At 38.4% G+C, this 22,051-nt stretch overlaps 1 protein-coding gene across 3 annotated transcripts in view; it reads left to right on the forward strand.

The window, feature by feature from the left end:
- CUNH10orf11 (chromosome unknown C10orf11 homolog) overlaps nucleotides 1-22,051 on the forward strand; it is a 1,097,256-nt gene that overhangs the window by 557,510 nt on the left and 517,695 nt on the right. The window lies entirely within an intron of this gene.

The following is a 22,051-nucleotide window of genomic DNA, read 5'->3' on the forward strand; positions in this document are numbered from 1 at the left end:
CTGATGGCACGCAGTCTCTGGACTGTGGCCTGGAGCTCCTCCAGCTGGCGCGCCAGAGACCCCAGTAGGGAGCAGACCCCGCAAGGGGAGGTGGCCATGCTCCCGGGCCCCAGAGCCTGAAAAAGGGACAGGCAGCCCCCGCAGCCAAGAGCCAGGGGCTCCGTCCGCATGGAGCCCGGAACCATGGGCTCCGTCTGGATGGCCGTCTCTGAGGTGCCCAATGCGGGGGCCGCAGAGCCCGAGGGGACCCTTGGGGTGCGGTGCATGCCCATCCGTGTCATGCCTCTGGTAGGCTGGCTACGGCTGGGGCTGACTACTCTGGGGGGGTCGCAGGCAGGGTCTCGTGCCCTCCCATGCTCTCTCCTGCACGAACTCTGCGGTAACTCAAGTGCCTGTTTACTCAGGCTGTTCGCGCGGCTCCAGTCGCATGGCTCCCTGGGGGGCTGGGCCAAGTGGGGGCCTGGGCGGGGGCTTGACCCAGCCCGGCTCCATGCAGCCGGCCTCCTCCCAGGGAGTGAGGAGTTAACCCCTTCCCACTTACCTCCGGCTGTGCTGGGGGTCAGCAGGGGGCCCTGCGGCTGCTGAGGGGGTGTCTGGGGGCTTCAGGGGAGCGGGGGCACAGCGGGCTTCACCCACGTGTCTCTCACTGCTCCGGAGCCTAAGTGAGCTTTTCCCCTGTTTGGCGGGCCCTTTTAAACTGCGCACATGCGCAGTGGGCCTGCCGTCGGGGAAAGCTGGTTTCACAGTTTTGGGGGGGCCCTGCTCAGGATTTGGGGGCCCTGCCCTACAGGAGGGGGACTGATGAGTACCCCACTCCTTTTCTTCCCTCTCCCTGGGGGGCTGGGCCAAGTAGGGGCCTGGGCCCGGGGCTTGACCCGGCCCGGCTCCACGCAGCCGGCCTCCTCCCAGGGAGCGAGGAGTTAACCCCTTCCCACCACGAGCCCGCTCACCTCCGGCTGTGTTACTCAGCAAGTGCCTCTGCCATGGCATCCAGGACTTTTGTCTCTGTATTTCTAAAGCAGAACTGAGCCCAGGGTTCAGGGGCAGAAACTCATGTTGATTCACACAGGTCGAAGTCCTTAGTTACTCTGTAGGTAAATGTCTCTCTAACTGTGGCTCTCATTGTAAACTGTGGCTCCCACTTTACTCTGTAGGTAAATGTCTTTTCCACTATGGTGCAACTTGTAATATAACACCTGCTTATTTCTTTTCATGTCTAAATTTTTCATGTTTACATTTTTTCACTTTAAAGTATTAAACATAGTCACATTGTATAGTCATTGAAAAGCAATGGGATTATGTACACTTTGTTGTGCTTTGGATGGGATTTGGATGTGGGGGTTTGGTGTTTGGTTTGTGAGCTATACCTTGCTTTTTCACTAAGGCATTATTCTATTGTTGTAACAGAAATAGGGATATAAAAAGTAGATATAGCTTGTGTGTGTTTACCAACAGCTGCTTACTGTAGTAACTGATATAATTATCTTGTATCATTTCAGAGATGAGTAAAAGGTGTAGAGAAATTTCTGAAAAGACTTGAGAGCACAATTACTTTTTTTTTATTAGTAACTTTGATCTTGTTATGGTTTGTTCATAAAACTGTGAATTTCATCTGTTTTATTAAATTTACAAGTCCCAGTTTCACAATTTGCCATTTAACTATCAGTTTTCAGTTGCATAGGCTAAAGTACAGATGTTCAAAAAGCCCCTGAAAGAAGCACTCTGTCACACTTTACTTAAAGCGCTGTAAGTTAGAGTGGAAGTGAGCTGAACAGATGTTTGCTGTTTGGTGGAGGGGGGAGGGAAGGGTTTGGAGCCTGGCCACTTGGGCCAAGGCCAGCAGATGAGGGGCACTCCTGCACACCTCCCAGGAGGATGCTGGAGTAGCCCCTGCCCCAAATTCCACCCCTCCCCCCCACTACCTGCTATTGTCAGCAGCAACTGTATAGAAAGGGAGCCTATGCCATATGGGCTCCCCTAAAATTACTGGGTCAGGTGTTGGGGAGGACCGGGCTGGGTCTGCATATCAGTTTCTGATACAGTCAAAGGATGGGCCCGGCATTCTCATGCTGCAGCTGCTAGCTGCAACTGTCAAGAGCATGGGGGTGGGAAGGACTCCCTGTACCATGCAGATCCCCAGAGATTGCTGAGTCAGGTCTTGGCAGGAGCTGGACTGGGGCTGCACAGCAGGGGGGCTTTTTTCCCTCACCCCAAGTTCCTGGCTCAGCTAAAAGCTAGACCAGGCAATCTCATACTAGAGCTGCTGGCTGCAGCTATCAAGAGCCTGGGGTGGGGAGGGAGCCCCCTTTATACCATGCGGACCCACCCAGGCCCCGCCAGGATACAACCCAGCAATCTTGGGGATGGGGAGCAAATGGCATGGGACTCCCTCCCCCCACCTCCAGTTGTAGGTGTGGCCAAAAGCCAGGCCAGGCAATCTCGTGCTGCAGCTGCTGACTACAGTTGTCAAGAGGCTGGGGGGGGGAAGGAGCCCCCCTGCCACCCGGGCCCTCTCAGATTGCTGGGTTGTTTTTTTTTGTGGAGTAGTAGGCCAGATGTGTGCAGCAGGGGGCCTTCCTTCCTCCCCCTTCCACCTCAGCCTTTAGAGACTAAGACTGCCAGCATGAGACATCCAGGCCTGGCTTTTGGCTGTGCTGGGAACCTGGAGGTGGAGGGAGGGAGCCCCGCCAGCCATGTGGAGCCAGCCTTGTTCCCGCAAGACGCAACCCAACAATCTGGGGGACACCTGTGTGACATAGGGGCTCTATTCCCCTACCCCCTGTCCAGCCATGCAGAGAGCCTTTTCCAGTATTGCCACCCCCACCATGCTAAAAATCATGAGACAAACTCTTAAAAAATAAAGATATTGGCACATAAATCATGAGATGCTATTTTTGAAGTGTGTGGGGAGGTTATTTCTGAAGGTGTTGGGAGCTGTGAGTGTGTGTGTGTGGGGTTTGGATCTTGAAGAGGTGGGTCCCCACACAACCTGGCAGGATGCAGGGTACTGTGGGTTAGGAGTGAGAAGCACTAACAGAGCTGGGCAGGCTTGGGAGTACGGGGCAGACAATCAGAGACACTGACAGACCCACAGACACCACCCTGTTGGGAAGTTGGAGGGAAAGGGGTGAGGGTGGAGGGGATCAAGGCCCCTGAAGTGAGGTAGGGAGTGTGGCAGGAGTCGGGTCAGGGGTGAATGGGGTCCTGGGGCTGGGGCAGGTTGTCCAGTGGTGCAGGGTGCAGGGCACAACTCCCCACAGCAGTGCACAACCCTGGTAGCCATGGGGGCACATGTCCCCCACAGAGCAGACTGGGGCTCTGCGCCCTGCTGCCTTGCCCCAGGAGCTCAGCCGTGCAACCCCAATGTACCTCCTGCCTCTGGGAAGAGGAACATGGGGGTCTTTTTACAGAGTTAAGTATTCTGAACAGAGATAAGTATTCCCTTGATCAGGAGTAGGGGCCATAAATTCATTTAAGAAATACATGTTGTGTCCATACAGGAGTAAAGGAATCTTTCTTTAAACTGCATATTACTTTCCAATTATTAAATTCAGGCATAGACTCAATATCTCTCTATTCCCTGTTTAAATTGTAGAAAAAATATTTTGTATGAATGTGTTATTACATGTGGTGGATCTTCTGTTGTAATAGAACATTTCTGTAATAAGAAGAAAGATATCCCATTAGCATAAGTGATTTTTTTTTTAAATGTGCACTTTCCTTCTTTCTTCCCAACCAGTGCTGGCTGTGTGCTACAATGAGTTTAATACTTTTTGTTTTGCATCATGTACTAATTTTTCATTACTTAAAACATTTATTTTTTTTAATTGAGGAAAGTAGACAGAATGAAATTGGAAGAAATCTTATTTTAGGGCAATGTATAATTTTCTGGGAAAAAATAATTTGACTAGTTATTGGTCTTTTGAAAAAAAATCCTATAATGAGGATGAGAATGGAAATTCTTCAATTCAGGTTGCCCGCTTTTGAAAAATTTAACGTTTTTATTTACCTTACAATTGCCCTTGAAATACAGTTCAACACATTCATAGAAGTGAGATAGAAATTCAAAAAGTGTTTAACAGTTTTTGGAACTTTGATCTTCAGATGTTTGATTTTGTATGTTTGGGTATTATATCTACATAATAATAATAATTTTTGTATGTATGCACAATAATACATGGCTATATTAATATGTATATTATATATCATTAACATAATATAACACAGTGTCATTTGAAAATTGTTTATACTACTGATGGCTTGAAGTTGAAAGGAAATGGTAAAAGATTATACTGAAAATGGTTTAATCTTAAATTTATGAATTTCTTATCTTGATTAATGGTGAATCAGTGTCTAAACCCTGAGTTATCTGCAGGCATGTGCTATGTCAGGAGTTGAGTGCATTGACACCTTTGCTACACTTAGTTTAAGAAGAAGTCTCCTGATGGTCAATTAACTGATTTTCATGCCTAAAGTAGAAATGCATGCATCAGGTACATTGTTATGAAACCAGCCTGGCTAGCTTTGAGGCAAAGCAGTTAGACCTTGTGGTAACTTCTGGATCCAAACTAACAGGTTGCAAAACAGCTAGAAGAACAAGAGACCCATGCTATGTAGTACTGCCTTGGCAATGGTAGCTTTGTTCATGGAGTGAGGAAGAAATAGTGAGATGTAGATCCTGTCAGAATATACTTTACGAGGCCTATCCCACTTGCAGTGAGGTGGTTCAGACCTGATGGTCCTGCTGTTTTAACAAGTACTGCCATTTGTCACTGTCTTTATACAGATTTCTATGTGAAGGGACACAAAGAGAGGGAGAGAAGACACAAGCATCTTTCATGGAGTATGAGCATTATTATCTTTTGCATACAGGGAAGCATAGATCTTGTTTTTGCTATTAAAAATGTTATTAATTCATTAGTTATAACTTGGAAGTAAAGTTCTGAGAACTGAGATGCCATGTACTTGGTGAGGTAGTACTCTTTGGACACGTCTAGACATTCATTAATGCACTGTAATTATGGAGCATTAAGTTTAATGCCTGTAAATTACAGATACTAAATGCACTGTAATCAGTGCTACTGCGCAGTAGCACCAGCACACACTTTTTTGGTGATGCTAATGATCAGTAGACTAATTCTGTGCATTAGCACATTAACATGGGCTTTGCCAGCTGTGATTATGTACAGTAGAAAGTGCACATTTAGCATCTCATGTATATGTGCCCTTCTGTTCACAAGAATAGAGATTCATAGTGTAAAGCAGTAACATATTCTATTATCGTTTCTTGCCACCAGTCCAGCTTTTGAGAGCACTCCACGTAGTTAGTGTTTAGCTTGCCATTTTATTAACTACTTAAAGAGTAAGTAGCTGAGGCCTGGTTACAAGTTGTGCTTGAGGATTGTACCTGATGACAAGACTAGTTCCCAGTATTTATTTTCTGCCATTGCAGTGAGTATCTTAAAGATTAAGACTCCAGTCTTTCAGGCCTTTAAGCCTGGTACTTAACTTTGGGCTTATAGGTAACCAAATGGAAATCACTGGTCAAGTTAAACATGCGAGTGCTTGGAGGTAGGTGTCAGTAGGGTTGCAGTCTAAATTTATTCACAATTGATTTGCTGTGGGAGAATGGAGAAATAAACTTGGAAGTAAGGCAGAGCAAAGCGTGTAGTATGTGTGTGCTGGTGGGAAGGGAGATATTACTGCTTCCAGTATGTATGTGCATGTTTGTGTAGTATGTGGATTATTTATTTTGGCTTGCATAGCTTGTACCACAGCTGTTGAGATGATCGCTACTGTGTGATCATCATTAGTCTGATAATGTAACATCATCTATCCTCTTATGAAGCCTTTGTAATAAAGATATTTTGAGGTAGTTTTAATTGGATTCCAAGATTTGAAAGATTTAGGGGAATTAAATATATTATTTCAGGCAGGAGATACATTTCAGTGATGATTAAAGCAATAATAGGAACTGAATTAAAAACTTAGTGTGGACCTCCCAAGGCGGAATCGATCTAAGTTATGCGTTTTTCTGTAAGTGGCATATTTTAGATTGCTAGCAAACAGAACACATGTTCACCCTTTGGTTGGTGGTGGTGGGAGGGGGCACAGGGATAAATCTAAGACCAAGTTCCACCATTTTAAAACTAATTTATGCGTGCCGAACTTCTGTTGCAGTTATAGACCAGTTTCTGTTCTCTTATGCTGGTATGTCTGGGTTTCCTTCACTGATACTTTTTCATCTGAAGAGCTTCATAACAGAAAGCATGCATTTAAAGTCAAGTTTTTCACTTGGACCTCTTTGAGTGAATACCAGCTCATGGGCCGTATCTGTACTACACAGTTTTGTAAACAGCTCCCTTTGCTAGCAGGTCTGAAAAGATGCCATGCCGTTGCTGATAGAGCTAAGCTGACAAAAGCACCAGTGCAAATACAGCTGCACTGACAGTAGAGGGCTTCTGTTGGCTTAGATTAAGTTTTCTGAGGGAGTAGGAATATCTATGCTGGCAGGAAAAAATCCTCCTTGATATACAATGCAACTTCTCTGGGGGACTCTGGTGGTATAACAATATCAGGAGACTGCAGTATAGACAAGGCCACAATGTGGCCAATCTGTTCCAAGTTATATAATTTATAATTAGACTTTATGTAGAGAAATGCAGGGTTAATAGTTGAATTGCAGAGATGGTTAATAATGTAAACTTCCGAGTCGCATATTTCAGATGGTGGGATGTACAGAGCCCTACAGGCCTCTATCAATGGTTATCATCTGCTTTTGGTTTCCCTTACAGAAAAGTCCTACAATAATTAGAAAGGAAATTTTTCTATAGATTAAAAAAACAAAAACAAAACCTAACCTCTTTAATTATCTAGTGTATGTTTCCTGAATAGGTTTAAAATAAAATCTGAAGAAAGATGACCATTTCCCACTGATTTGTTTAGAATGTTTTGGTAAAGTTTGGGAGTAGAGTAAAAATAAAATTGGAGATGTGTCCTGGTTCCTTGCTATTAGAGGAGGAGATCTTTGGTAAAATTTCCAAGAGCACATTATTTTATCCCCTGTAAATTTGAGTGTGATACACTCCTGAGCTCAGATATCCAGCGCGAAAGAGTGAAATTAGAATAGTAAAGAAGGTAAGGGAAAAGGGAGGGGACAAAATGTCAGGATGGGTTTTAGTAAGGAGAAATCACAAAGGAAAAGGGAAAACTAGGCTGAAGAGAAAGAAGTGGTAGCAAAGAGGAGGAAAAAAGTGCTATGGATAAAGAGTAGAAAAATATGAAATGAAAAAGAAAAAGTGGGGAGGGACGCACAAAGACAGAAAAAAGACAAGAACAGAAAGAGAAAAAGCCCTTGATATTTTTGGATGCCATTAGAAATTACTTGTGTTATAAGAATCTATTTTAGACTTTTAAACATGAACATGAAAACCTTCTTTTCTTTTTAATATGGTAATATGGCATATGGTAAAATTAAATCAGTCTAAAGATGCCAAAGCATATTTTTTTAAACGCAATAATGTTATTGTGCTTCTTTGATTTTGACTTATAGTCCATGCACTGGTGAATGACCAAGGTTTAAATATTCATTCAACATTAGCATGTATAAGAAATGTAGGATACTTTCATTAATTGGATTAGGGTTATATGTGTTTCATTTAAAAGCTGCAGTGATCACTAATGGAATGACCTTGAAGTCATTATCTGTTAAGAAGCGTGAGACAAGATTGTTCTTCATGTTCAGTTGTATTTGTCATTACTTGTGAATATAATTTTCATATAAAAGATTGCCCCATGTTAAAACTGCACCTTTTTTCCCTGCAGAGCATGGATGGCTTAAGGCTTTTCTAATCATTAACATTATTTTGTCCACTATAGGAAAAGTACATCTTTTGCCTTTGCTAAAAGCTTTTATGTAGGGTTTCATCCAGACCAAATAAGAGCAGTTCTAGTACTTAAAATATGCATTAGAATTCAGTTGCATATTCCTTACCAGGGAAGTCCTCTTCCTAACCCACCCTGCTTCCCAACCACAGTGCCCTCCCAGTTAGCCATTTTAATTATTCTTGTCTTACAAAAAAATTGTCATCAAAAAAGGACCAACAACTGATCAAGGACCATCAAATGATTAGATGCACAACCTGAATAATGATTATTCACAGCAAATAGTATTCAAACTGCAAATAGCCTGGTGAAAACAAAAATAATTTTATAGGTTTCAGGGTTGGGGCCCAAAGAAATTGAGTACTGAAACATGGACTCATTTCATAAATTATTTCAGGATTAATTGGGTTAAAGGCAACCTTTCCCGTCTTTTCCTTCCAGTACTGAGACAAATGTTGACTTCACCATCTCAGCTCTGCTTTGACCATATGAATGTGGCTTGTGCCTGACTGTAATGACTCTCAAGAATAAGTTCTTTACCAGAAAAATGGATTGCAGCAGTGGTTTGGCCACACCCCTGCCCTCTTATGTCCTTTCTGTTGAGCAGAAGTGTTAGAAGTGGTTGTTCTCTAACAGCTAAGAATTGCCTTTACTGTGTAAGGAATACTTGTATAGTCATCAGAGACTCTGGAGCTATTTTGCACCACTAGCAATCATTTGCAATGAATGCAAAATAGCCATAGTAACTATAGCCATATGTAACTAATAATGTCACTGACACCTTGTTTTAGAGATGTCATAGTGTCTATTTCTAAAGGATAGGATTTTGGTTAATTTGGATGGTAAGTGTTTTTTGGGCACCTATTATTAATTAACAGCACAGATCCTGACCATAAAAAAACAAACAAACCCTGCTGTTCTTCCATTTAGTATTGTGTCTTTCTTTTTACATGCCTGATAGATTTTTAAAAGAAGATAAGAATTAAAAGAATTCTAGTGACCAGAAGAAATTGAGATGAAAATCAGGACACTGTCCCTTTGGACCAGTCACCTTTAGTTGCTTATCCCAATAGCTTTCAGTTCTGATTCAATATTTAAATACCTCTTTTTTCACTCTCCCAAAATGGGCACTAATTGCTGGCATCCATTAAAAAGAGGAGACAGATGAAATATTTCAGGTGAATCATCTGGTCTAATTTGGAAAGGTTTCAGTAGGGACAGAACAGCTTTTGATTTATATGGGAGGGTTGTCTCTCATCAAGATATACACGGTGGGATTTATTATCAAGAATCTGTTTTTAATTTTAGAGATTGTTTACCTAAACTACTGTGTGTCAAAGCTCAGGACAAATTTCTGCTTAGCATTTAATTTTAGTTCCTTGCCAGAGTGGACAGTAAAAAATGGGTCCTCGGAATTTGTGGCGTCATTATGAATCTTACCTTCTGGCAGCCCTGCAAGTAGTTTGTCTTTGAAATCTCCTTGGTACTTGTTAACCCTGCTCCGACACGTAAGAGCTATCGTTTATTTATTGGACTTTGCCCATTTATGAAAAAGTGTAGAAATTATTAATGGTTTAGTATCTATTAATGCATTACTTGGGTGGAATTCAAATTCTTGTATTTATGGTAAACCCCTTTATAATGAAATGTGCATAGAAATAGGAATGCTGATTCTTTAACTTGGGAAGCATCTCATGCCATTGGCTGTCTGTAAAATATGATCTTACTAGGTTTTTATTTATCTCTATAAATAAGAAATAAGCACTTTGCATATGAGGGGAAATGATTAAGAATATTTGTGTAGATAATAAAGAGTAAATAACCTGATTCAATGAACCATGTATTAGGTATACTGCTGTGAGGACTGTTTTTTCTTTAGAAAGCAGATTGATAATGTCCTGTGCCGAAACCTTGCCAAGTGAATGGCTGCATGTGCCCTAGTGGAGTGAGAGAGTGCCTGGTTTGTAGTTCTTTATAAGTGGAGAGAATTAAAGACCATTAACATTTTAAAGGCAGAGCCATAGGGAATTATTGCTTGCTTTCAATAGGGACTCTTTAGGTAATAGTTTTTCTCCTGCAAATTATAGGGTAGGTGGTACACACAGGTATTAAACCAAAGCACTCAAAGAATAAATAAATAATAGGTATTTGAGTTATCTGGTAAGAGAATTCCTGTCTATTAAAGCTTAGAAAACTCATTTTTGCTGATGATGACTGGACATCAGTGGTTCTTCTATTTTACATAATTAGTTTTTGTAAATTAGTTTTTGTACTTTTCCCACCAGAAATGAGAACAACCAGACCAAAAGATGCACATGCATGTACATGTACATGTACACTGCCTTAGGGTTTTACAGTAATGCCTTGCTTTCAGTCTCCCCTGTGTTGGTGTCACTCTGGAGCAGTTTTCATGAAAGCCGGTACGTTGCATTGGTGTAGAAAACAGTGGAAGTGAATCAACCACATTTATTCTTCTTACAGGAGAGACTCATAGTCCTGAACTCAGGATCTGTCCAGTGAAATCAGTTCTAGTTTTCTTTGAATTTATTATATGGAAATGCAGTTAGTAAATGAGAAATACCTACCTTTTTATGATCACAGTGCAAAAAAGAAGGGATGCAATGAGCTGTTGCTGTGTAAATAACATAGGAACAAGACAGAAGAAATTTGCTTGATGAATATTGCTCATACAGACTAATTCTTGAATGTTGTAGAAATGATTAAATCAAGAGATGATTCAGAAAAAGGAACAATGGTATACAATGCAAATGTCTCCATGCCTTTTGTTCAACTGGCTGAGGTTTTCACGCTATATTAAATGCGCAAAAGAAATGTTTTAAAGGCAATGGCATTTCCTTGCTTTTCTGTGGGTCTTTTCATTATTTTTTATTCAGTTGAATGTTAATCTTTAAAATATTCATCACCAATGCTAAATATGAACAATAGTAATCAAATTGCATAGCTCCTTATATAAAGCCAGAGCCCATCCATCACAAAGTATGCCCTATGGCTGTATATCAATTTTAAGCATTAAACTTGCACTGTATTATCTTAGCATTAGGTTAATTGTCAAATAAAAATAAAAATTAATAAGATGGAAAAAAGAAAGAAGAAGAGACATTCCTCATTTAAAATCCTTAACAGATCCAACATAATTGAACTGTCTCTTAGCAGAAATGTTAGCTTTAGCTCAGCAGAGACCCTGACCTTAACACAATTTTTATGGTAGACCTGTAATTTTGGGGGTACAAAGCTGCTGGGTAGAAATTCAATCTAATGCCAGCTCCACCCTCCCAATTTATTGGTAAGGAACACATGTTGAGAATTAGACAACCCAAGAGAGCTTTCAGCCTTGAGACCACGGGCTCTCTTTCTATGGGGAGTTTAGTGAAATTCAGAATTCAGCAGCCACGTGGAGCCTGAAACTTCTGGTATCATGTTACTTTTTGATCTCTTTGGGAGACTGACTGAGACAGGACACGTGGAGCCAGATGGTACTCTGCCTCCTTGACTTTGAAATGCAATCCTATTCCACTGTTCTTAAGTCTCTGAAACCATCTTGCAGTGTTAAGGAAAGAGCAGAAACTTTTCATCCTTCTGGCCACTATTTCTGATTTAGGCTTAAGTTGAAGGTGTCTTACAGAAGTACTCGTATTTCAGCGACTTGAGAAGGGCAGAATAAGGTCACATATAGACACTTGAACTCTTAAAAAGTTGAAGAGAAAATCTGGTCTTTGGTCTACAAGTTCTATAAAAAAATGGCATAAAGATGTTGCACAACCTTGGAGTTCTTATTACTACAATTGGCATTGTTTGATTCTAGCTGGCTTGTCTCTAAGGCCAGAATTATATGGAATACTACCTCTTTTAAACATTACTAACTGTGTTCCTGTTCTCTAGTTGACCAAATAAGAAATTTTAAAATTATTATTATTATTTTTTATTATGATACTTCAGGAAGGTAGTAAAAGCAGAGTTCTAATGCTGTGCCAAGATATGAGTGTATAGAATGAAGCTTCTTTAATATCTGAATTAAACAAATTCAAGATAAAACTTCCTGTAAATCCAATCAGATCACTGAGTTCTGTGAGTTAGAATGCATATGTATTTTGACCCGAGTTGTTTGTGATTTCTGAGAAGCCAAGGTGCAAGTATCTTAGGTACTTGTATAAAAATCCTTTAGTGCTTCTCTTGCTTCTCATTGCCATTAAAAAAAAGGAGAAGGAAAAAAAAGCTATGCTGGTCATTGTCCTTAATCATAATGTCTCAGAATAATTTTAATTCAAACTACACAATAGAAATTTCCAGGTGGAACAAGAAAAAAAAATTCAGTTCCACAATATTTGCTCCTTTGAAGTAGGTTTTTAAGACCACAATTAATTGTAGGTGAAAAGGAATGATAAAATTTAAAAAAACCCACCATGATATATTTAATTAGCATGTTATACTGTTGCTATTAAGAACATTGAATTTATTTTCAATTATAAATACAATGAATTCTCTTTCCAAACATCACTAAGCCTAGAGAAGAAGGCAGGGTTGAAATGTACCTTACAAACTAATTCTGAGCTGTGTAAGCTTTCATGAATCCAAGCTCATTTCATCAACTTTATCAGAATAACTTGGAAACCCCTACAGAGCATAGACACTACTGCTAAACAAGTTATTATCCTTGTGTTGTAAATTCTAAGGTGTGGTCTTTAATTATGATAACAAAAGACCAAAATCTCTTCTAAAGACAATATTTATTAATTAAAGTCACAAATGTTCTCACAATATGCATTTAGAAAGAGAATAATGGGCTGTAATATCCTGCAGACTCCAGTAAAATTCACTAATCTCTGAATGAACAATCTTAAAACATACTAGTTTGAGTGTTACTTAAATTAGTATCTTCTTTATTTGCTACTTCCTCTTAGAACAGCCCATCAGCTTATCATTCATATTTCCTATATTCATTAGTTTACATTGACAAAAGTCCTTCATAAGAGGCTAGTAAAACCTGAGGCATCTAACCTTGGGTACTAACCTGGATTAAAATCTGTCTGAAAGAGGACAACAGAGAAGAGAGGATAAATGTCCAATTTTTAATGTGGCCAAAGGTTAACAGTTCAGGTGCCTCGGTGTTCTGTATTAGGCTCAGTGTGTTACATATTTATTACTTTTATGATCAAAAGCAAGATATTAGGTAGTCAAATTTGCAGATGACAAAGTTTATCATCAAGCCCAAGGAGACTCTTGAAGAATTTCAGGTGGATGTTACCAAGTTACATGAATGGGCAGCACAAAGGCACATGAAGTTTACTGTTGATGAAAGAAATGCATGGTGGGAAATAAACTATTCCTACATCTTACAGAGTTCTCTATTAACATACATTTAAATTTATATTACATCTAAATGTAATACAAGTTACATAAAAGGGCCTGGGTACCATAGTGCAAAGCTCAATGAAGACTTCTGTATAATAGACCACCACGATTAAAAATTGAACAAAATACTTAATGGAAAATGTAGTGTTGTGTCCCTATAGAAATCAATTGTGTGGCTAAACCCAGAATGCTGCATTAGTACTGGTCAGCCCACAGGTTCATAGATGATAAAACCGGGGGGAGGGAGGAGGCAGACCATTGTGATCATCTAGTCTAATACATTATTGAACTGCTCTGAATTAGTTTGTGTGAAACAATATACCATTTAGAATATTATCCAATCTTAATTTAACATTTACCAGTGATGAAGAATTTATCACAGTTATGGGAAGGTGTTTTAGTTGTCGATTAACTCACTGCTAAAAATGTACACCTTATTTCTAGTCTAAGCTTGTTTAAATTCAAGTTCAAATTAATGCTGTTCTATCTTTGTCTGTAAGTTTGAAGAGCTTGTTAGGGTCTCCTGTATAACAATATTCTTAAGTGGATTGAGCTGCTTGAATTTTTTTAACTGTAAAGTATGATTTCCTATCCTTCATACATTCTTGTTTTCAGTCTTACGGAATCCTTCACATTTTCCAGGTCCCTCTTCAATTTTTGACACCAGAACAGTTTTTCAATACTGACTTCACTACTGTCAAATATAGAGATGATATAATCCATTGACTTGTACTTTATATTTGTGTTTACACATGTAGTGATCTCATTACTCTTATTTTCTAAGGGAGGTCACATTCAACTGATTATCCATGACTCTCGCATCTTTTTTCAGTGGGGAAAAAACCTCAAGCTTTTGAGTTTCCACCAATCTCTAACCATCAGGGTAAATCCGTCATGAAACATATTATGCGTGATTTGCCTATATTGAAGTTCCTGATCTTCCTTTGAGACTTCTGTTGCCTGTTTTGGTCAGAGGCTAGGTGAACTGTAGATTTCAAACATCAAGTCATTTTCTTCATGTATAAATTTTAGGATTACAAAAATAATGCAGTTATTAGCCCAGTGGGACTGGCATGGGAACAGTGAGTTATCTGTACTTGGATGGAATCTAATTACTGCTCTGTAAAGGAGTCTGAATAAACTGGGTGCAAGGAAAATTGAAAGTTTTTTTGGAATGGAGAGCAATGTAACTGATAACATTTTTTGTGGGCCTCTCTGAATATGAGTTCATAAAGCAGGCCTTTGATGCCAGCATTAGCAAAGCCAGAGTATCTCACCCTTCTGTCAGGGGACTAACAGTAAGAAAAGACTGGAGCAAACTCAGAAGCCAGCTAAAGAATGAAGACCTGGAATGTTGCTACCCTTATTCAATATGCAAAAGGGCCTATGAAAAAATAAAATAAAACAACTAAATAAGATAAAATATCCAGTGGCAATTTTAATAGCATCTTGAATCTAGGCTATCTATGTATAATGTTTAACAGGAATTCTACTTGCAGTGGTGTTGTACCTGTGAAGCAGTTTCATAAAGGCGCTATGTTTTTTATATAACATTTTGTCCCTTTAGAAATTATCATGAAGCATGTCAGGAGCTTTCACACTGAAAAAAAATATGTCACATTAGCTTCCAAGTTTCTGATTGTCTAAATAACACAGTAACTCAACATACAGCTGTCTGGCATTTTGACAGTACAATAACCCATAATTCTTACTGCCACTCAACACTTCAAGGTTAGCATTTTGTAGTTTGCTCTCAAGGAGTATTCATTTAAATTTTCAAGAGGCAAAGAGTTGAATGCTGTCTTATACCTTGCCTTTGATTTATTTTTTATTTACTTTTCTAGTGCGTGCATTTTTTTCTCCTACTATACCTTTTTTCTAACCTGCAACTTTTCAGGCACTAAAACTGTTCCTCAGCATCCCAGGTTTTCAGAAGGCTCTGAGAATCAAGCATACCCATAGCAAAGGGTACATCTTAAACAACTGGTAGCCTCGTTTGTTGTAATAAGTTGCAAAGGAAACAGGATAGGAATAGAGATACTAAATTGTTGAACAGCTGCTTTGTAGGACAATGCAGAGTGAATTAATGGCTTTGGGAAAAGTTGTTGTTAGTTTTCTAGTTGTAAGTACAAAGATTCATTGAAAAAATGCTGAAAAAATTTACGTTTGACTCTTGAGTGAGGTTCCTCCAGTACCTGTGCAGTTGTTTACTTTTTTGGACCCTGAGTTAGTAAAGTAGTTAAATATATGTTTAACTTTAGGTATATGTTTCAGTCCCACAAGCTCCCAAATCAACAAGATGACTTCTGGTGAGTTCAGTGGTCACCTACTTTGCTTAGTGGAATAGTGAAATGATTTTCCTTGTACTTTTAATAGGAACATCTTGTCTTCTCCACATTAGCCTTATAGACTTTCCTTATGGATCAGAATGATGTGTTGTTTTGTCTTTGATATTTGGAAATGTGATAGTTCTTGAACAGCAGAAGGATTAAGAAGTAAGCACATAATAAATTATGACAGGTCCTTATTTCAAGAAAAATTGCTATTATAGATTGGGTGCAGTTTAAAATTGAGACAAATTTTGCCCTCATTTGACACATTCTGCACTTGCAAAGGAATACTTTTGTATACCAAATAAAACTCTGAACCATGTTTGTTTAGCTATCATTATAATCAATGTGAACTCTGAAAGCTTTTGAATTTTGTGAAATGTTGATCTCTAACCGCTGAGTGAAATTATGATCCCATTTATATTGATAGCAATTGTCACTGAATTTAGTGTGACGAGAGTTGAACCCAACCTATTTTTTCTCTGTATTTTTTTCATACCGTCCAGTGTTCTTGCTCCATTAAAATAAAATATAATGGACCTAAAGCCAAGGTCCATTTTCAAGGCACAGAGAAAGCTATGTTTATAATGGAAGCGGGGCCAGCATGATTAGCAGTGATTTCTTAGGAAATCATGTCTTTCCACTTAATCTTATATTGTGAGAACCAAACTACCTGTTAGGGATTTCTATCAATTTCAATGTGCTTTCAATGACTGGAGAATAGTAGAAATGAACCTCTGCACAGGTAACTGGAAGCACTTAAATATCACACCTCTGTGAACTATGCAGATGTTATCCCCATGTTATAACTGAGGCACAGCAAGTTTGTGACTTCCTGAGGGTCACACAAGAAGCCTGGGCAGAACCAGAAATAAAATCACATTTGTCAGCTCTGCTGTTCCTTAACTTAATCGGAAGGTATGTTTACATACTATCTGACTACATTAGAAAGTATATTTTTGCAATGAAATTAAAATTTGGAAAATTGGTAAATAAATAGTGGAAAATTATTTTCTATTATTTATTTACCATATATTAAATTACACATAATAAAAATTACTTTGTCCAAAAGGAAAGCATTGTCTTTTTACGTTTTTAAAATAATTTAGAAAATTCACTTACTTTGTGAGAAACAAACCATGTTTAGGAAGAGTATAGGTTCTGGAGAAGTACAGAAGGGCATGAAGCAAATTTAATTATTTTGGTAGATTAGCTTACTTTCAAGAAAATTAATATAATTCCTAGGAAGTCTTGTATTTTTCTAATTTCTTTGAAGACATTTTTGCCAACAGAATTGACATCAGTATGCCTGGACCAAAGAACTAGCAAAGTTACCCCTTAGCTCCAACTGTTAAAGAAACACCTCAACATTGGAAATGTTGGAGTTATCTCTCCCATGATGCAATTTGAATGCTTACACAAACTGCTGTGTAAAAAAACATGGCTGTTACATAAGGTGAGGCATCCTTTTGTTTATTATAGAATGTTATTCAAAATAAAGTGCTAACTAATGCAACTAACTAGGCATACGGAACGCCTCAAGGGATGAAAAATATAAAGATTATCATGCTCTTGGTGGCTGAGTCCTACTGGACAGTCTGTTAATTTTGTAAATCTTTGTTGTAGTCTTTCATCTTTACCACCTTGGCTTTGTTTTGACTCTTGCTCTCTTCTGATCCTCCTCGAGTCCTCCTTTTCCTTGCTGTTCTAAACTCTGCTTATGGACTCCTTCTCTCTTAGCTATTGCTACGTGGGATAGGGCTTGATATTTTAAATGTACTTGTTTGCTTTTCCATTCTGTATCTCTCCCTGCTCTTTTCTTTTCTTCTGAAAAATCCTTTCTTTGTTCTTCACCAGTTCTCTTTCCACTCTATGAGTTTAGGAGATTCACTAGACATTCTGGTCCTTTTAAACTCTGATTTACCTCCATTCCAGATTTTTTTCACATTCAACAATGTTCAGTCTACACCATCTCTTAATTTTGCTTGAAAGGAAATATTCTTTCACAGTAATACCACTGTGAGGAAAGCGGGGAGAGACAGATGCATGCAGGGGTTTTTTCTTATGTCAATGTGACTGTAGTCTATAAATTTTGCAACCACAATTTTTGCTTTGAATCTTGTTCAGATGCACAGTAGGATCTTTAAAATGATTTAAATGAGTCATTTATTCATCTCACCTAGAAAAATTGGAACCGAGCAATACGTCGTCTCATATTTTTAAAATGCATGGAGGGGGGGAAAAAAGCTATCTAGTGTTCTCATACCAAGTTGACATAATAGTAAACTTCATGAACCTGTCGCATCATTTATTGGCAAATTTATGACAAAAGCAATGAATATGTGGTGCCAGGGGCATCCAAAAAGAGGTAGAATAATAATAATGATAATAATAATGATAATTTTGAATAGGATGATGTACCTGAGCACGGGTTTTTTGTGTACTATAACTGTCTTGTACTTAGAACTATTTTGACCATTTTTTTAAAACAGTGAGAATATAACAAAGTAAATCTTCAAATGCATCTCTGTAGTTACTCACTTCAGAGTAACAGAATACAGGATTTCTTCTCTTACTCTGTTCCAGCAGGAATATGCACAGCTTAGGTATTCATTTCAGTGGCATTGACAATACTGACAATATAATTGACCTAAAAAGTTCTGGATTTCCTGTTAATGCACTTTAGAAATGTACATCAACTACAAAAAATCATTTCTATCTACATTTCACTTGATTTCCATTTTCAAGAAAGAGGTTTCATCATTATTATTCTATTTGAATAGCACTGATATCTTGAGAGATGGAAGGAGACTTCTATTGTATGCAGGAGTACTTTATTTCGATATTTTCTTTGTCTGATTATACATGATAAACACACATTAGTGACATTCCGTGCATGTTTTGAAGATAAATGGGATATCTCTTTAAACCATTCCTGACACTTCCTAACCTGTGGGCTTAATGGCATATTCTTTCTTTGATTCAATAATTTGTCTGTCAAAAAAAGCTGTGCTGACATTCTCCTTGTTGTGGGACTGAAATGGAAAGAAATCTCTTATCTTTAAGATAATTTTTGAAAAATTGAGGTGAACATTTTAGGATAAAAAATGTTTTAAAAATGATTTTGGTTAGAAAAAAAGATGTAAGTGTTGACATTATACCAACTACTAGATGGCAAGTGATAAAAGGAAGAATGTTATCTAAAACTGTAAGTCCCCTTGAATTAATTAGGGTATGTGTGAAATATTAGAAATGAAGACAGTTTCTTCTGGTATGCCTTGCATAAGTCTGTCATATATCTAGTAACTTTAAAAAAATGGGCAATAGATTAACCTAATGGTGTATGGGGTGATAGATATCTGATCAGTGTGTGCATGTTATAAAAAATACACATGCATGCATTGATATGTACGTATATATCCACATACGGATTAATAGCTCTCTGTATATACATGCAGGCTGGGAGCATTATATTTACAGAATAGCTTTACTAAAGATGAGATTTACAGCTGGTACCTTGAGCCCTTTCACTTTTCTATATTCTAACATTGTTCTGTGGCCTCTGTGATCCTCAGAATAACTAATAACAATTATTACACTGGGTATCAGGTCTTTGAAAAAAAAATCTGTGGTTTTAATCTGATATACTAATAATAATAACCATTCTCCATTAAAAAAAAAAAGGTTCCCTAGAACCTTGATATATCACCCAGAGTCCTGTTATATTTCCATTCATGTTTTCTCTGTCCTCAGAAGGTTTTCACATGTAACCTTGGGAGCAAGCTGTTGATACAGCGGCTTACTGGGCATGCCAATTTCAGGTGATTTTTTTTTTTTTTGAGGAGCCATGATAGAATGTTTCTAACAGTCTTAACTTTAAAATATTATGCTTTTATCAGTAGTAGTCTAGACAAAGGGCTTCAAAAAGGATTAACTGATTCAGAGCGTTAGAACAAACACTCTGATTTTTCTTTCTTCATTGTTTTCCCCTGAGTTTCATTTTTTACCAATGACCACTTCTTAGCGCTTCTTCAATAGCCTGGAAAATGGGCAAGAACCCTGAGTGCTGATATCAGATCTGCTTATGGCTGGGTAGTTGACTAACAGGGATTGATTTTGTGCAGGGCACCTGCCTTATTTCTGCTCTTTTGATGATCAGTCTTGTTCTTTTTACTTTATAATCCCGCAACACTGACCTGGTGACTGTAGCCTATAAATTATGATTTGAGCTGAAACTCTTTGTGACCAGATTCAGAGAGGTACAATGTGTTTTGAGATGTCACCCTGGTAAAGCCCCAGAGCACAAGATGTTTAAAAATGTCAGCCAGCCCAGCAAAATTTGCTGATGCAGTGCTTGATGGGATAGTAGTAAAGGCAAGACATGATAAACACACATTAGTGATATTCTGTGCATAAAGGCAGGACAGCATGGTTGGAAATCACTGAGAGAAGAAAGGAATTGGAGAAAAATACTTTATTAATCCAATCCTGTAAAAAATGGAATAGCCAACTCCTTGAACTAATTATAGTTAGATTCAGGAAAGGAATATAGTTAAGCATGGATTTAAAGATGGATTGGTCACATTTGCAGGGAGATGAGATTAGTGGAGAATCAGAAGATTTAAATTAACCTTGTCTTCCCCCACCCCTTGCCAGCCTTCCCCTCCCACCCCCATTTGGAGGCTGAACTGTCCTGTACAGTTATTGCATACAGTTATAGTTATGGAGCAGTTGAAACCAAGACTTCTCTGATGATAACTTTTGGATATAGCTGTGCTGCACAATATAGACAAGTATGATTAAATTCTCTACAAGAATGACTTAATTTCAAAGTCAAGGCATCTCTAGATGGTCCTGACAGTGGTACTGATGGGATCATGCAGTGTCTGAATATAGCAGTAACTCACTGAATGCTGTATCATGTTGTCATGTTTGGAGATAATGTAATCTCTATACCCAGCTGCATGGTCCATTAATTTATCACTGTTTTCTAATTTCCAGATCCCAGTGAGGTTGTCTTGTGCATAAATGATGTGGTATAGAATGTCTTGTTTTCTATCAGTTGCTTTGTTGTATAATGTAAAAATATGGAAGATTAGGTATGGATCTGCTCACTTTTTTGAGATTTTTCCAGTTCTCCTTTGAAGATTGTCATCAAAATGATAAAGATCATGTTTCTGGGAGTCTCCCAGTGGGGATATGAAGCTTAGATAATGGTTTTATGGATTTTTCTGGTTTGGTCTAAATAGGTTCTTGGGATTGTGGGCAAATATAATACTATAACCCAAGCCAGTGGTATGTTTGTGTATGCCAATAGAATTTCTATAATTTTGCCTCCCCATTTCTTTTCTATCTTACTGGCCCAATGGAGCTTTCCCAGAAACATACAGGTTCTGCAGAAAGGGTAACAGAATACTTTCTGAATTTGACCAGCATATGGGATGAAAATCTGACTGTGTGGCTGTCACTATCATTAACTAAATGTCCATTTGCCCAGGTCTGATATCTCAAGTCTGATATTAATCCTTAACCCTTCATCGCTCGGGTAGCAGCAAAATAAACAGCCAGGTTGATACTTAGGTGAGAAACTTTTGAACATTATAAATATCATCTCAGATTAGTGATCAGTTTAAATGTTGTAGAAAGCTTGTTTTTTTCAGGCTAAACCAGAATTGATATTCAGTTGGCATGAATATGAAATATTTGGAGTCTATATATTATAGTGTTTGGAAATCAGACAAAGGATGTTGAGTTGCTTCAGTATTAAACCTTAAGCTCCTATTGCAGTGGTGTTAATAGATTTTGTTGACATGAGACAGAGCGTTTGGAGTTGACTGACCTCTCTTGGCACTAACCAGGTGATGAGGCTTCCAAATAAAATGATCACTCATAGACCCCTCAAAAAACCCACACCAAACAAAGCAAGGATTGAGACCCTTTCACAGGCTTATACATAATTAATCATCCATCTACAACCAATCTAAATGAGGAAAAAAATCTTTAAACAGACTGGTTTAAAGGCCAACCCCGAATTTTAATTGTAGTACTTTGAAGTATACATTAGTCGGTATGACTTTTTTCTTGGCGTGTATGCAGTCTTTTTTTTTTTTTTTTTTGGACAGGAGTGTAATTTTTAAAAAAGCCACAAAACATGGCTTGGTTAGGTAACAATATACAAACAAAATAACCCTAGTTTGTATTCTTTCATTCTGAAAGAGATTGAACCTCAGAAGGCTAGTGTGTGCATGCACAGGGAGATTTGCTTTTTTTATTTTTATTTATAGAAGTGGTATAATTTAAAAAAAATATTAATGAGTTCATAAGAACTGACTTTAATTCTTTCCTTTTTGGTCATATCATTGAAGGCACCTGATTCAACTGTCCCCTTGGATGTAACTCTTGTATCTCACACTAGCCAATTTCGACAGTCTAAGTGCTCAAATTGAGCCATTTTGTTCCCTGTAAAA

Source organism: Crocodylus porosus, unplaced genomic scaffold, assembly GCF_001723895.1.
Source record: "Crocodylus porosus isolate Cpor-Errol unplaced genomic scaffold, CroPor_comp1, whole genome shotgun sequence".
NCBI classification, from domain to species: domain Eukaryota; kingdom Metazoa; phylum Chordata; order Crocodylia; family Crocodylidae; genus Crocodylus; species Crocodylus porosus.